Source organism: Myxocyprinus asiaticus, chromosome 48 (assembly GCF_019703515.2).
Source record: "Myxocyprinus asiaticus isolate MX2 ecotype Aquarium Trade chromosome 48, UBuf_Myxa_2, whole genome shotgun sequence".
Lineage (NCBI taxonomy): Eukaryota > Metazoa > Chordata > Actinopteri > Cypriniformes > Catostomidae > Myxocyprinus > Myxocyprinus asiaticus.
The window spans coordinates 17139746-17153914 of NC_059391.1; the positions used below are offsets into that span (position 1 = coordinate 17139746).

Consider the following 14169-nt stretch of genomic DNA (forward strand, 5'->3'; position numbering starts at 1 on the left):
TTAACAAATAGAGCCTTATTATAAAGTGTAACCCTGTAATTATTATACTTGCAGTTCCCATGACCATGAGTATTGTACTTCTAGAAAAAAGTTGAAATAGTTAAAAAAATGTTGACTTGTCACAACACACAAAATACACATTTTTCCTTTTACATTCATGCACATTTTAACCTAACATATACAAACATATAGGGTGCTTATTTTTAGCACTTTCTCTTAAAAAAAAACAAAAAACACTTACATTCAATTCCACTCATCACGTTTGCAATGGTTCTATGGATGTTTTAAAGTTATGGGAATATTCACACCGGTGTAGCCCATTACCATGATTTTCCATGGGGATCCATAGGCCGACCGTGCATACAAGGCCAATTTCTAGTAGTTGTAGTGCACAATAATTAGTGAAAGATTAAAAAAGCAAAACAAACAAACAAACAAAAAAATAGGTAAACTTACAACCTGCAGGAAATAATGAGATAAAAGAAATTGCATTAATTATACAGCATGCTGTCCCTTTAAAAGCTTCAATGCTTGACAAAGATGCCAACCTCGGTCTGACAGTCTTCCATTGTATGTTATCTGAAATGGCTAATCTTTGTTCCCTGTCCATAGGACATCGGCCAGTTCATGAATTCCCAAACCGCGGACATGGCCATTTAAGACTTAATCAGGCATTACCACTACAAAAGGAACATTGAGCCTTTAATCCAATAATATAAATCGTGCTCTCTCACATGGACTAAAAGCATAACCATATTAAACATCTAGTGTGATCAAATGTCAATGTGATGACAATCTCGTTTCTTGAACCAGGAGCTCTGTAGACTACTTAAAGGTCAGTTCCTGTAGTTTAGTACTCTTGGTCTGCCAGATACTGCACATAATCACGTTTCCCAACAAATCCTAGATATGGGCCTTCCACCCTTACCATAAGCCTATTTCCCAAAAATATCCGGCAGCCAGGGTTAATGTGTTACACAAAGACTGTTAATTACCAAGATCAATTTCATGCCAAATTGTTCAACAAATGCAATAAAGTACCACTTGTTTGCAGCGTGCTTCATGGCCCGCATATCACATTACAGTGAGCGGTTTTGCAACAAAACTTGAGTTGAAACCCGAGGCTTCAACAACAAGGAAAAATTTACAGTTACAGCCTTTGGGTAGCACATGAGTCGCAGGGGTGTGGATGACTAACCTTGGGGTATGCATGTATGGACTATGGTTTGTATCTCTGTGCACACATCAAAACTCATATTTGTGTCTTGGCTATTCAAACCCTGCTGCTTGCTGATGCCAGAATGTGTAAAAAGTAGCATTTACGAGACAGTCCTGTAGTAATCCATTTTTATTGGATAACCAAAGACCTGCCACCACTCATAACTCAGGATATTAGCCGAAAACAGAAAAGACATACAAGAAGTAAAAGGTAAATACTGTAAATCAAAGAGGTAAACAAAATAGGTTTTTGGTTAAAACATAGCAACCACCAAGAAAATATGATTGGGGAAAATATAATAACTGGACATTTTTGTTGAGAAGCACCATGAAGACTCAAGCTAAGAAGGGAAGCTGAAATATGACATGCAGTTCAATGAGTTCTAAGTGAGCTCTATGATTTCGTGGAAACTAATATTCTTTACTTGCAATCCCAAACATTTCTAATATATACACTGGTTATATACACAAAAGTTTGGAATAATGTACAGACTTTGCTCTTAAGGAAAGAAATTGGTACTTTTATTCAACAAAGTGGCATTCCACTGATCACAATGTATAGTAAGGACATTAATAACGTGAAAAATTACTATTACAATTTGAATTTTTTAAACTACTTCAAAGAGTTCTCATCAAAACAATCCTCTATGTGCAGCAATGACAGCTTTGCAGATCTTTGGCATTCTAGCTGTCAGTTTGTCCATATACTCAGGTGACATTTCACCCCACACTTACTGTAGCACTTGCCATAGTCTAGCAGATCCCACAAAAGCTCAATAGAGTTAAAAATCCATAACACAAAAGCTCAATGGGGTTAAAATCCATAGCATTCTTTTCCAATTATCTGTTGTCCAGTGTCTGTTTCTTTGCCCACTCTAACCTTTTCTCTTTTTTTTTTCCTGTGTCAAAAGTGACTTTTTCTTTGCAATTCTTCCCATAAGGCCTGCACCCCTGAGTCTTCTCTTTACTGTTACATGAAACTGGAGTTGAGCAGGTAGAATTCAATGAAGCTGTCAGCTGAGGACATGTGAGGTGTCTGTTTCTCAAACTAGAGACACTGATGTACTTCTCCTCTTGTTTAGTTGTACATCTGGCTTTCCACATCTCTTTCTGTCCTTGCTAGAGCCAGTTGTCCTTTGTCTTTGAAGACTGTAGTGTATGCTTTTGTACGAAATCTTCAGTTTTTTTTTTTGTTTTGTTTTTTGGCAATTTCAAGCATTGTATAGCCTTCATTCTTCAAAACAATGATTGACTGACGAGTTTCTGGAGAAAATTATTTTCACACTTTTTTGCCATTTTTGACCTAATATTGACCTTAAGACATGCCAGTCTATTGGATATTGTGGCAACTCAAAAACAAACACAAAGACAATGTTAAGCTTCATTTAACAAACTAAATAGCTTTCAGCACTGTTTGATATAATGGCAAGTGGTTTTCTAGTACCAAATTAGCAATTTAACATGGTTACTCAATGATAAGGTGTTGAAGTGATGGCTGCTGGAAATGGGGCCTGTCTAGATTTGATCAAAAATGACTTTTTTCAAATAGTGATGGTGCTGTTTTTTACATCAGTACTGTCCTGACTATACTTTGTGATCAGTTGAATGCCACTTTGGTGAATTAAAGTACCAATTTCCTTCCGAAACAGCAAAATCTGTACATTAATCCAAACTCTTTTCCGCAGTGTATATACACCGATCAGCCACAACAATAAAACCACCTGCCTAATATTGTGTAGGTCCCCCTCGTGCCGCCAAAACAGCAGCAACCTACATCTCAGAATAGCATTCTGAGATGATGTTCTTCTCACCAAAATTGTACAGAGTGGTTATCTGAGTTACCGTAGACTTAACAAAAAAGCACCATTAAAGTGGTCAATATAAATTGTGTGCTATATTTTAAGTGTTCTGAAGCTATATAGCGATTGTGTGAGGAATAACAGAAATGTATGTTGTTATTCACTGATAATCTTCCTATCCAGTGAGCTGTTAATCACTGTCACCAGATCATTGAGTCTTTGAGTTTAACTCGAGAACCTGATTCATGAACAAATAATTCAGATTGCTTTTGTAAACTGGATCAATGTATAAAAAGTGTGTATATGTTCACGCATCTTATATTGCTACTGTTCAGATGAACTAGCTTAAGAAGACTTGGAATATAGTGCACAAGTCATATGGACCACTTTTTTTTTCTTTTTTTTTGGAGCTTGATAGCCCCAGTCAGTTTCATTAATGATTTCATTACTTTTCACAGAAAATTCACCTTTTGTATGAAGAACGACATTAGTGTTAATAACGTCAGTGTTGTGTAGATGGAATATATGGAAATGCATAACCCCTAAATGCTTTGTGGACTTCTATAGTCTGACAGATTGGCACATTCTCTGGTACCCTTTTCCTGTGAAGATGATCTGAGAGGTCAGAGCAGATATTTCAGGGCCAGCCTTCAAAGTCAACAGTAAAACAACGGCTTGTCACTAAGCTTCATGCATTCCAGCAAGAGAGCATGGATATTTCGGCTTCACAGAAATCAATAGGCCTAACATGTCTGCGATTACGATACCGGTAGCATAACAATTTGCAGATCCATCTGCAGAACATTATATTAAAATATTAAAGAAACATGTGTCAGTGGATAAAGAGCATGATTTAGTATCTCAGACTTAATACCAAAGCTTAAAGATCCCACAAAAATGTCAGGCTATGTGACGATGTTAGTTTCAAAAGTTTTTTCCCACTTAAAGGGATAGTGAAAATTAAAATTAAAAATGTAACATTCTGTAATCACAATCAAAAACCTGTATGATTATCCTTTTACAATAGAACACTGTGGTGGTGGGGGCGTGGTCAAGCGATGGCTTGTGAATGGAGAGCGAGATCGGGAGATGAGAACGGTAAGGATCATCACCTGTCAATGGCTGTCTCTAACAGCTGTCTGTCATTGCAGTGAGAGTTGGAGATGGATTTAAGAGCGAGCCAGATGCCAGTGAGGGAGAGAGAAAGCAACCACGCACACCCCGAGACTGTGCTGTTTATGTTGCCATTTGAAGATTCTGCTGAAAAGCGAGTTTTTTTGTTTAAAAATAAAATATCTTTCGCCATCTCCCGCTTCCTCCTTACACCTTCAACGAACTTGTCACAAACACAAATGGAGATTTTAGGCAGAATGTTAGCCTCAGTCACCATTCTCTCACTAAATCTTTATTCCATGTAATGAAAGTGAATACTGACTGAGGCTGTCATTCTGCCTAAAATCTACTTTCGTTGAAAGAAAGTAATACAAGTACAGAACGACACAATGTTGAATAAATGATGACAGAAATTCATTTTTGGGTAAACAATCCTTTTAAGGCTTGATTATAAAGCTAATCAGCCACAACAGTAAAACCACCTGCTTAATATTGTGTAGGTCCCCCTCATGATGCCAAAACAGCGCCAACCTGCATCTCAGAATAGCATTCTGAGATGTTATTCTTCTCACCACAATTGAACAGAACAGTTATCTGAGTTACTGTAGACTTTGTCAGTTCAAACCAGTCTGGCCATTCTCCGTTGACCTCTCTCATCAACAAGGTGTTTCCATCCGCAGAACTGCTGCTTACTGGATGTTTTTTGTTTTTGGCACCATTCTGAGTAAATTCTAGAGTAATTTCTAGAGACTGTTGTGTGTGAAAATCCCAGGAGATCAGCAGTTACAGAAATACTCAAACCAGCCCATCTGGCACCAACAATCATGTCATACTCCAAATCACTGAAATCACATTTTTTTTTTCCCATTCTGATGGTTGATGTGAACATTAACTGAAGCTACTGACCCGTATGTGCATGATTTTATGCACTGCACTGCTGCCACACGATTGGCTGATTAGATAATCGCATGGATGTTTGTTGGTGCCAGACGGGCTGGTTTGAGTATTTCTGTAAGTACTGATCTCCTGAGATTTTCACACACAACAGTCTCTAGAAATTACTCTAGAATGGTGCCAAAAACAAAAAACATCCAGTTAGCGGCAGTTCTGTGGATGGAAACGTCTTGTTGATGAGAGAGGTCAACGGAGAATGGACAGACAGGTTCGAACTGACAAAGTCTACGGTAACTGAGATAACCGCTCTGTACATCTGTGGTGAGAAGTATAGCATCACAGAATGCTATTCTGAGATGCGGGTAGGTGCTGTTTTGACAGCACGAGGGGGACCTACACAATATTAGGCAGGTGGTTTTAATGTTGTGGCTGATGTGTGTGTGGGACAGAACAAGAGCCAGTTTGAAAAACAGCAACAATCCCTGCAAAGGAGACCAAAGCCAGAGTAAAAGGAAAAGTCAGCCTCTGCATGACCAATCTGTGAAATCAGCATATCAGAAAAGAGCCCCAATGGTATAAAAGCCATATGGTACAGCATGAAGAAAATGCATGAAGTAGTAAATAACAAAATATAAAAATAACAGAAGCCACACTGAAAAGCATCGACAAGAAGGGCTGGAGAGGGTGGTGACCCTTATTCAGCTTATGTCAGAGGGATATAATTAAACACTGACACGATTCTGTGTTGAGACGGGAAAAAAAACAGCAATAATATGACATGTGAACAAACAGCGCCGGAGAATATGAGGAAGCGTGATGTCATGCAAAGGGAAAATAGTTGTGGGGGAGGGGTATTCTGAGCTTAAACCCAACAGCCATCTGACGACCCACCCAGAGACCCTGCTTTAAAATGGGCTAGTGTATAATACCATTCGTTTTCTTTTTTAATATGGGTAATACGCATTTAATAACTGTCAGTGGTAACAATCAATACACAAAAAAGTAACAAAAACTAATCCAGTGATTGAATACATAGATAAACAATCATAAAAAAAAATTATATGGTTAAAATGAGTTTTTTCTTTTCTTTTTTTTTTTTTTTTTGTGTAGAGGGGTTAAGAAAAAGTACCCAAAGTTGTGCTTTTTTGTTGCATATTTTTTTTTTGCTTGCAGCTTTACATAATTAAAGCCACAGATAAAAGGAGGTATACCCACAATATACAACATCATACAATCAATTAAAACAAAAAAGAAACAAAACAATCGAACAAAAGCACAGAGAAAACATGCATAAACAAGGGCTCAATTTGAAAAGTAAAGAGTCTCGTTCTCACGCTTAAAATAGTTCTATAAAAATAGTATGGTGGTTGATAAACAAGGTTAATCACTGCTTAATATGCGCTCAATCTCCTCCAGTCTCTTCAAGGCAGCCGCTCTTTTCTTTTCTATATCTTTAATCTCTTTTGTGGATTTGCTTTTAGTCCGCTTGTCAGACTGGCTTGCATCCAGCTTCTTTGATTGGCCGTAGCCCTGACTGCAGATGCTTTCTGCGGGGGCGGATTTCCTCAAATTCTTCTCTTTCCTGGCCCCCTTCCCAGCTCCCGAGGCAATTCCCCGCCCTTCCTCTTCTTCTTCCTCCTCCTCTTTTTTGTCCTGTTGTTGTTGCGGTTTCTCTGCCACACTGCCCCCTGTTGGTGTTATAGGCTGTCCTGCGGCGCTCATGGCGGTCATTTTGTTGCGCACAATGGCGAGGTGGCGGCGTATATACTTTTCGTGCGGAGCTATGGCTAACGTCTCCATTAAACAATGCTCGGCACGCTGCAGTTCCCGTTCTTCGAAGTGCACAACGCAAAAGTTGTGCTTGGCCTGCACATTGCTGGGGTCCATATTTATAATGCATTCGAAACAGACCTTAGCGCCGTGCGTATCTTTGCGATGGTTCATAAGGATGTCGCCTTTGACGTGCTCGGGGTGGTACTGTATAAGTTCTTCCAGCACTGGGAGAGCGTCCAGTTCACGTTGTGACTGGGAATAGAGCAGCGCCAGGTTAAACAAAGCACTGCGGAAGCCGGGTTGCAGTTGAATGGCCACCCGCATCCAGCGCTCGGCCTCTTCGTTCTCGTTAGCGTCCATCGCTAGCATTCCTAGGTTGAAGTAGCCATTAGCATCGTCCGGCTCCTCTTTCACATAGGTGAGAAAGCGACGGTTAGCCTCCGGCCGAAATTTTGCCTCACCTAATAAAAAGCAATAAGAAAATTAAAGGATAGGACGAGGCTGATGCAAATGTTTTTAAGAGTTTAAGTAATTTTATATATTTTATATATTAAAATGTATATACAATTATAGGATTTTAATTAATTGGTGTTTATTAAAAAAAAAAAAAAAATTATATATATATATATATGTTTTTTGGAGAAATGTGAATGTGTAAAGTGTAGGAAAGTCAGGGCTCCCACATTGTTCGACCAATACATTTCTATGACTTTTCCCAACTGATCATGATTACCGGATGAGGATTTTTAAAATTAATTTTATAGAGACTGCTCTCACAAAGAGAAATTTCAAGCTAACTAAATATTTTACAGCTGAGCATAACTAGAAAATTGTATACCCACTAAAGAAATATCACACTAGACCTTTTATTTGTAAGATCTCATTTTAAAGACTTGCAAATCACTAATTCAAAATTGCCTGATATTTTCATGTTTTCCATTACTGTGGAAACTTAATGAAATACATTAGAGCTAAGCACTGCCCTGCAAAAGCAAAATGCAGCAACTACACATTTGGTCAAAATTAAGTTGACTTGAATCGGTTCTCTTAGATTATGAACTGTTCTGTGACAGATTTGGTTCAAATATGCTCAAATTCAGAGAAAATAAATTGAGACCATTTTATTATCTCCAATGGACACTTATGACAAGTTTGTCCTAATTTAGCAACATAAATGTAGCAAACTTTTTTATATTTCCAATTTTTTAAATACTTGGTGTAAATTTATAACATTGAACTTTGTATTATATTACCTTGGAGTAAGTTTTAAAAATCGTGTTACCACAGCTGCGATGAGGCTTCTAACAGCTGCTGAGGGAGTGACAGAAAATGTAACCTTTTACTCTCTTCTTATTGCTGTTATGCTGAGATCTATATTTTTATCTTTCTTTGAAAAGCCGTGAAAGCACAATTGTTGATATTTTCTTTTGCTGTTGGAGCAAACAGGTGAGCAAAAATTACATTTGTTGTGGTCTCCCATTCACCTTTATTCAGTTTCAGTGTTAGTGTAATTGCTGCGTTTTGGCTTTGTAGAGCAGAGCAAAACAAGGGAAAACTTGCAGTACATTTAATACAGAATTTTCCACAACTTTTTTACAATTTTAGTCTTTGCATGATGTTTTCAGGGATGGAAAGCACAATTTAAAATTCCCTGATATTTCCAGGTCTCCAATGACAATGGAAATCCTGGAGTGTGTACGCTAGATTCAAACTCTCATCGCCCACATAAGCGCCACAACGTGATGCACTTATTGCTAGACCATGGCTTGAGAAGCCAATTTTGACAAGGATATCAGAATCAGCTTTATTGCCAAGTATGCTTACACATACAAGGAATTTGTCTTGGTGACAGGAGCTTCCAGTGTACAGTACAAAAACAATACAAAAACTGCAGCAAGACATAGATAATAAAAAATAAAAAAGTTATACACATACGTACATACATACACTATATTGCCAAAAGTATTCGCTCATCTGCCTTTAGACGCATATGAACTTAAGTGACATCCCATTCTTAATCCATAGGGTTTAATATGACGTCAGCCCACCCTTTGCAGCTATAACAGCTTCAACTCTTCTGGGAAGGCTTTCCACAAGGTTTAGGAGTGTGTTTATGGGAATTTTTGACCATTTTTCCAGAAGCGCATTTGTGAGGTCAGACACTGATGTTGGACGAGAAGGCCTGGCTCGCAGTCTTCGCTCTAATTCATCCCAAAGGTGCTCTATCGGGTTGAGGTCAGGACTCTGTGCAGGCCAGTCAAGTTCTTCCACACCAAACTCGCTCATCCATGTCTTTATGGACCTTGCTTTGTGCACTGGTGTGCAGTCATGTTGGAACAGGAAGGGGCCATCCCCAAACTGTTCCCACAAATTTGGGAGCATGGAATTGTCCAAACGCTCTTGGTATGCTGAAGCATTCAGAGTTCCTTTCACTGGAACTAAGGGACCAAGCCCAGCTCCTGAAAAACAACCCCACACCATAATCCCCCCTCCACCAAACTTCACAGTTGGCACAATGCAGTCAGACAAGTACCGTTCTCCTGGCAACCGCCAAACCCAGACTCGTCCATCAGATTGCCAGATGGAGAAGCGTGATTCATCACTCCAGAGAACGCGTCTCCACTGCTCTAGAGTCCAGTGGTGGCGTGCTTTACACCACTACATCCGACGCTTTGCATTGCACTTGGTGATGTATGGCTTGGATGCAGCTGCTTGGCCATGGAAACCCATTCCATGAAGCTCTCTACGCACTGTTCTTGAGCTAATCTGAAGGCCACATGAACTTTGGAAGTCTGTAGCGATTGACTCTGCAGAAAGTTGGCGACCACTGCGCACTATGCGCCTCAGCATCCGCTGACCACGCTCTGTCATTTTACGTGGCCTACCACTTCGTGGCTGAGTTGCTGTCATTCCCAATCGCTTCCACTTTGTTATAATACCACTGACAGTTGACTGTGGAATATTTAGTAGCGAGGAAATTTCACGACTGGATTTGTTGCACAGGTGGCATCCTATCACAGTACCACGATGGAATTCACTGAGCTCCTGAGAGCGGCCCATTCTTTCACAAATGTTTGTAGAAGCAGTCTGCATGCCTAGGTGCTTCATTTTATACACCTGTGGCCATGGAAGTGATTGGAACACCTGAATTCAATTATTTGGATGGGTGAGCGAATACTTTTGGCAATATAGTGTATGTAGTGCAATCTAATACAAATCTGTTATCTGTTATGTACAGTGCACATTTATTTTTATTTTCACATCATAAACGTGCAATCAAGCTCAAATTCAAATATGGCATTAATAATAACTTAAACCAGGGCAGTAAATCTCACTGACGTCGGTAGAGATAGTTTTGTTTGTTAAACCGCATTAACTGGTTTTATATGTTTACGTGTTTCCATTGAAACGGTGCCTTTTCCAAATGATTAAGCTTTCTTCTTTCTTTCTTTTTTTAGGATAAATGTCCCAGAATGCCTTGCGTTGTTATCTCTAGTATTTTGGCTCTGTTATTTGGCTTTGAAACAAGATCTACGATGTTCACCATCCTATGTTACAATAAGTTTAGAAAGAGGGTAAGGAGTATCGGTCAGCTTTCCATCACCCCATGAAAACTGTTCAGTAAAACTACTTTAGGCCAAAAGCGGGGAAACTGCAGATAGCATTTACACTCACAAACTTGCTTTCATGTGAGAATGAATATGGATGGGCACAACTACAAAACCAAATGAAAGAATAACAGTGTCAAGCAGGCCTGTGAATTGATCGCAGCATGCTTCTGCAGTCACATGATTAAACAGTCTGAACAACGGTCCTAAAACCAAGTGCAAATAAAGCTGTTGTATTCATGTTATTTACACTGCAGCTGCAGCGTAGGTGTGCTAATCTCCGGCAAATGGCAAATGGACTTTAGCTAAAGCCTCGCTCGAACTTCACGAATCCATCCGTCTATTCCTGCTATTCAAAGTTAGAGGTAAAAAATGGCATAAAACTCAGAGTTAGGGTCAATGAGTCACCTTCAATTTAAAGTTATTGCTTTGGGATCAAATGTTAACATTTCCCAGGCATGAGAACATTGCTGAATTAGGTGAGAGCTTGCTGCCTTACCTTGAGGTGGCACGCAAAGATCCATAGGTTCACAACTTGGCTTAAGCCCCTGATGTCTAAGTGTCTGACCTCATCTGAATCAAATATTAACTTTACTGGAGTACATTGACCACTTTAAAGGGTTAGTTCACCCTCTAAAATTCTGTCAATATTTACTCTACCACTAGTTGTTTCAAACCTGTAAGACTTTTTATTTCCATGGAACACAAAAGGAGATAAAAGTGAGTGGTGACCGAGGCTAAAATTTTGCCTTATATCTACTATTGTGTTCCACAAAATGTTCATTTTGGGTGAAAAGCCAAAGTTTTTTAAGCTGAGATTTGATAAATCAAGAATAAGGGAGTACAAAATTGTGCAACAATATTTGATTGCTTGGTTCTAGGGCAATTATTTAATCAATAAATTACATGCTATGCTGATTAACAAATCAAATAAAAAATAGCTCTCAAAAGAAGCTATTTCAAAGATCTTGCATTATTGTGCCAGACAAGTAAAGCATTCAGTAAACTTTGGAAAAAGAGTGTTGATAAAACAGATAGACATGGTAGGCAGACTATTAACCTCATTCCCCATTGACTTTCATTGCATCTTTTTTTCCATACAATGAAAGTGAATGGTGACTGAGGCTGTCAGTCCCTAACATTCTGCCTAACATCTCCTTTTGTGTTGCATATGATCACATGGGTTTTGAACAACATGAGGGGTGAGAAAATGATTTTACGAATTCCATGTTTGGATGAACTGTCCCTTTAACAGGTTAAATCTGTTTCTAAACAGTATCAAAGCATCTTTGGTTCCCACAAACCTGATTCTTGCATAAGAAGAGCCGAGTTGAAGAGAGCCAGTTTGTGGCGTGGATTTAGGTTCAACGCCCGGTTGAAGTTTCTCAGAGCTTCCGAGGTGTCCTTCATCTCAATGTTGACTATAGCCAGATTGTACCAGAGGTCTGCATTGGTATTGTCCAGCTCCAAAGCTTGTAGGTAGGCGTCCTTCGCCTCACTAGGCTTGTTCATTTTCAATAGAAGCTCTCCTCTGTGTTTTGAGAGAAACAGAAGACATTTTTTGAATACCTCTACCAGGACAGCTTGAAAATACAATACACATGTACAACAAGAAAGATCGGTTTCTTTAAGCTATATTTTCTTGGCAAATAGTTTGAGTAATACATAGGTTTTGGTTTTGATTTTTTTTGGTCTGTTTTGTTTGCTCTCTCTTCATAGATTTAGAGAGAATCCTGATGTTCATGAGAACCATGACATTCCAGTAAATCAACTTTCAATAGCTTATCTAATCAACATTTCATTAACAGGATAAGACATGTTGAGAGAAATCACAAAAGGAGAATAAAGTAAATTTTCACTTGATGCAAATTGTAACAAAAACAGCAAACACCTGATAGTCATAATAGTGTATCTGAAAGGCCATGGCCTTGGATCTCAGTTTATATCTATTCAAAATATTTTCTGACGGAGAGTTAAAAAAAGTTCAGGAAGGGTGTAAAATTTTAAGACAAGGGTGCTAGATTTTTTTTTAAATGAGAAAAGCGGTACTCTCTTGGATATTCTCCAGTGTCAAAATACTTCTAGAAAAACATACATTTCTTTCAGTGCAATAGTTTGGTCCATGTGATACATGACTCAATAACCTCCGCAAAATACTGTCTGCTGTATAACTGATTACCCTTTCAGTTTCATTTGGCCCGTCAATAAATCTACAAACACAGAGGAATTCTTGACACAGTCAGCACAAACAGACACTTGCCGACTGATGTAGGCCTGCTTGAAATCAGGTCTCATGCTGATTGCTTGTCTGTAGAGTTGGTCAGCCTCCTCCAGATGAGAGTCATTTGCCCGGATCAGGTTAGCCAGGTTAATGTAGACGTTCAGATGGTTGGGAGCCACACGGGTTACATACTTCTTCCCGGAGAGATCAGTGAGCGCATGCATTAAAAAGGGCTATAAGCACATTACATTTCCATACATTTCTGACTCTATGTATAGAAATAATATATTCAATATGTTCCTCCCATGTGCTTCCTACATGAAAGGTGGACCCATAAGCAGTTCAAAGGCCACTGCCTATAGATTTGAAACAGGACTAAGACATGCCTGGTTTCGGCCATGACAATAAATCATTCGTTCTGGTGCGTTTAAAATGTATTGCAAATATTTTTGTCCTTTTACTATACGAAATGCATAAATTGGTTTAAAGAGGCATCACTAGAAACAGTTCAGAGCTTAGGTTTAGTCTATAGAAATGTCCATGACTTTTACATAACTTTTGAAATTCATGAGTTTTTCAGGCCTGGAAAACCTGATATTTCCACGTTTCCCATGACCATGGGAACACTTATATATGCAAAAGTTTTTTAGACCAACGAGGAAGTTTTAAGTTCTTAAAGTTACAGTATGTTTGCATAGTACAACATACTCTTGTTTCAAAACAAAAGATTCTAGGAATTCTACATTTTCTTTAAGGCAGGGAAATCCATGTGTCATCATAGCCAAGACCCACAGTGAAAAACAATCGCATAGTTACTTCCCATAAAATCTCAATAAATGTATTTTGGGCTGGTTGGATTTTCCAACATTTAGGTAGAAATTTGAGAGTTTATCTTGAAATAAGATAGGCTGTTGTCTTTTGCCATGCAACTGAAAGCTGTTGCATTTGGCTCAATGAATGGACTGAAGTATGATGTTTGTAAGATGAACAGGAGAGGAGGTACTATAGCTGGTTTACTTACGTAACACCAGACCTAATAAAACATCTCAACTGGACTGATATGACAGTCTTACAGATTAGAACTCAGATGATAAATCAGTCTAATAATTTACTTAATAATAATCAACTTGACTTTTTGTTGGGAATTGCACTTATGATATCTAGTTCGATGTATGGCATGCAATTATGATGGCAATCTGATGCTGAGTTTGATTTACTTACCTCTAAAAGCTTATGAAAGCTTGAAGTCTGAAGATTTCGGAAAAGTGTGATGGCAATCTAAATGTAAACACAACCCAGCTTCTTGATAACTGCATTCCATACCTGTGGCATGAGCAATTTTGCAATGAGATATGCCTCCTCTGCCTCCTTAGACCTATTCAGGTTCTTGTAGGTCCTCCCAACGTTCATGTGGGCCCCAGTGTCATCTTAGAAGAGAAGAAAATAAGTATCACATCATAAATCAAGAAAATACCATAGGCAAATCTTAAAGACAGAGTAGATATTGTACTGTGATTCATATAGCTTTAGCGCACTTAAACAT

At 38.7% G+C, this 14169-nt stretch overlaps 1 pseudogene; it reads right to left on the bottom strand.

Annotated features, from left to right (window-relative positions):
• Positions 1-5950: 5950 nt before the first annotated feature.
• The window catches only part of LOC127437349 (protein O-mannosyl-transferase TMTC3-like), a 34768-nt pseudogene continuing 26549 nt past the window's right edge, over positions 5951-14169 (bottom strand).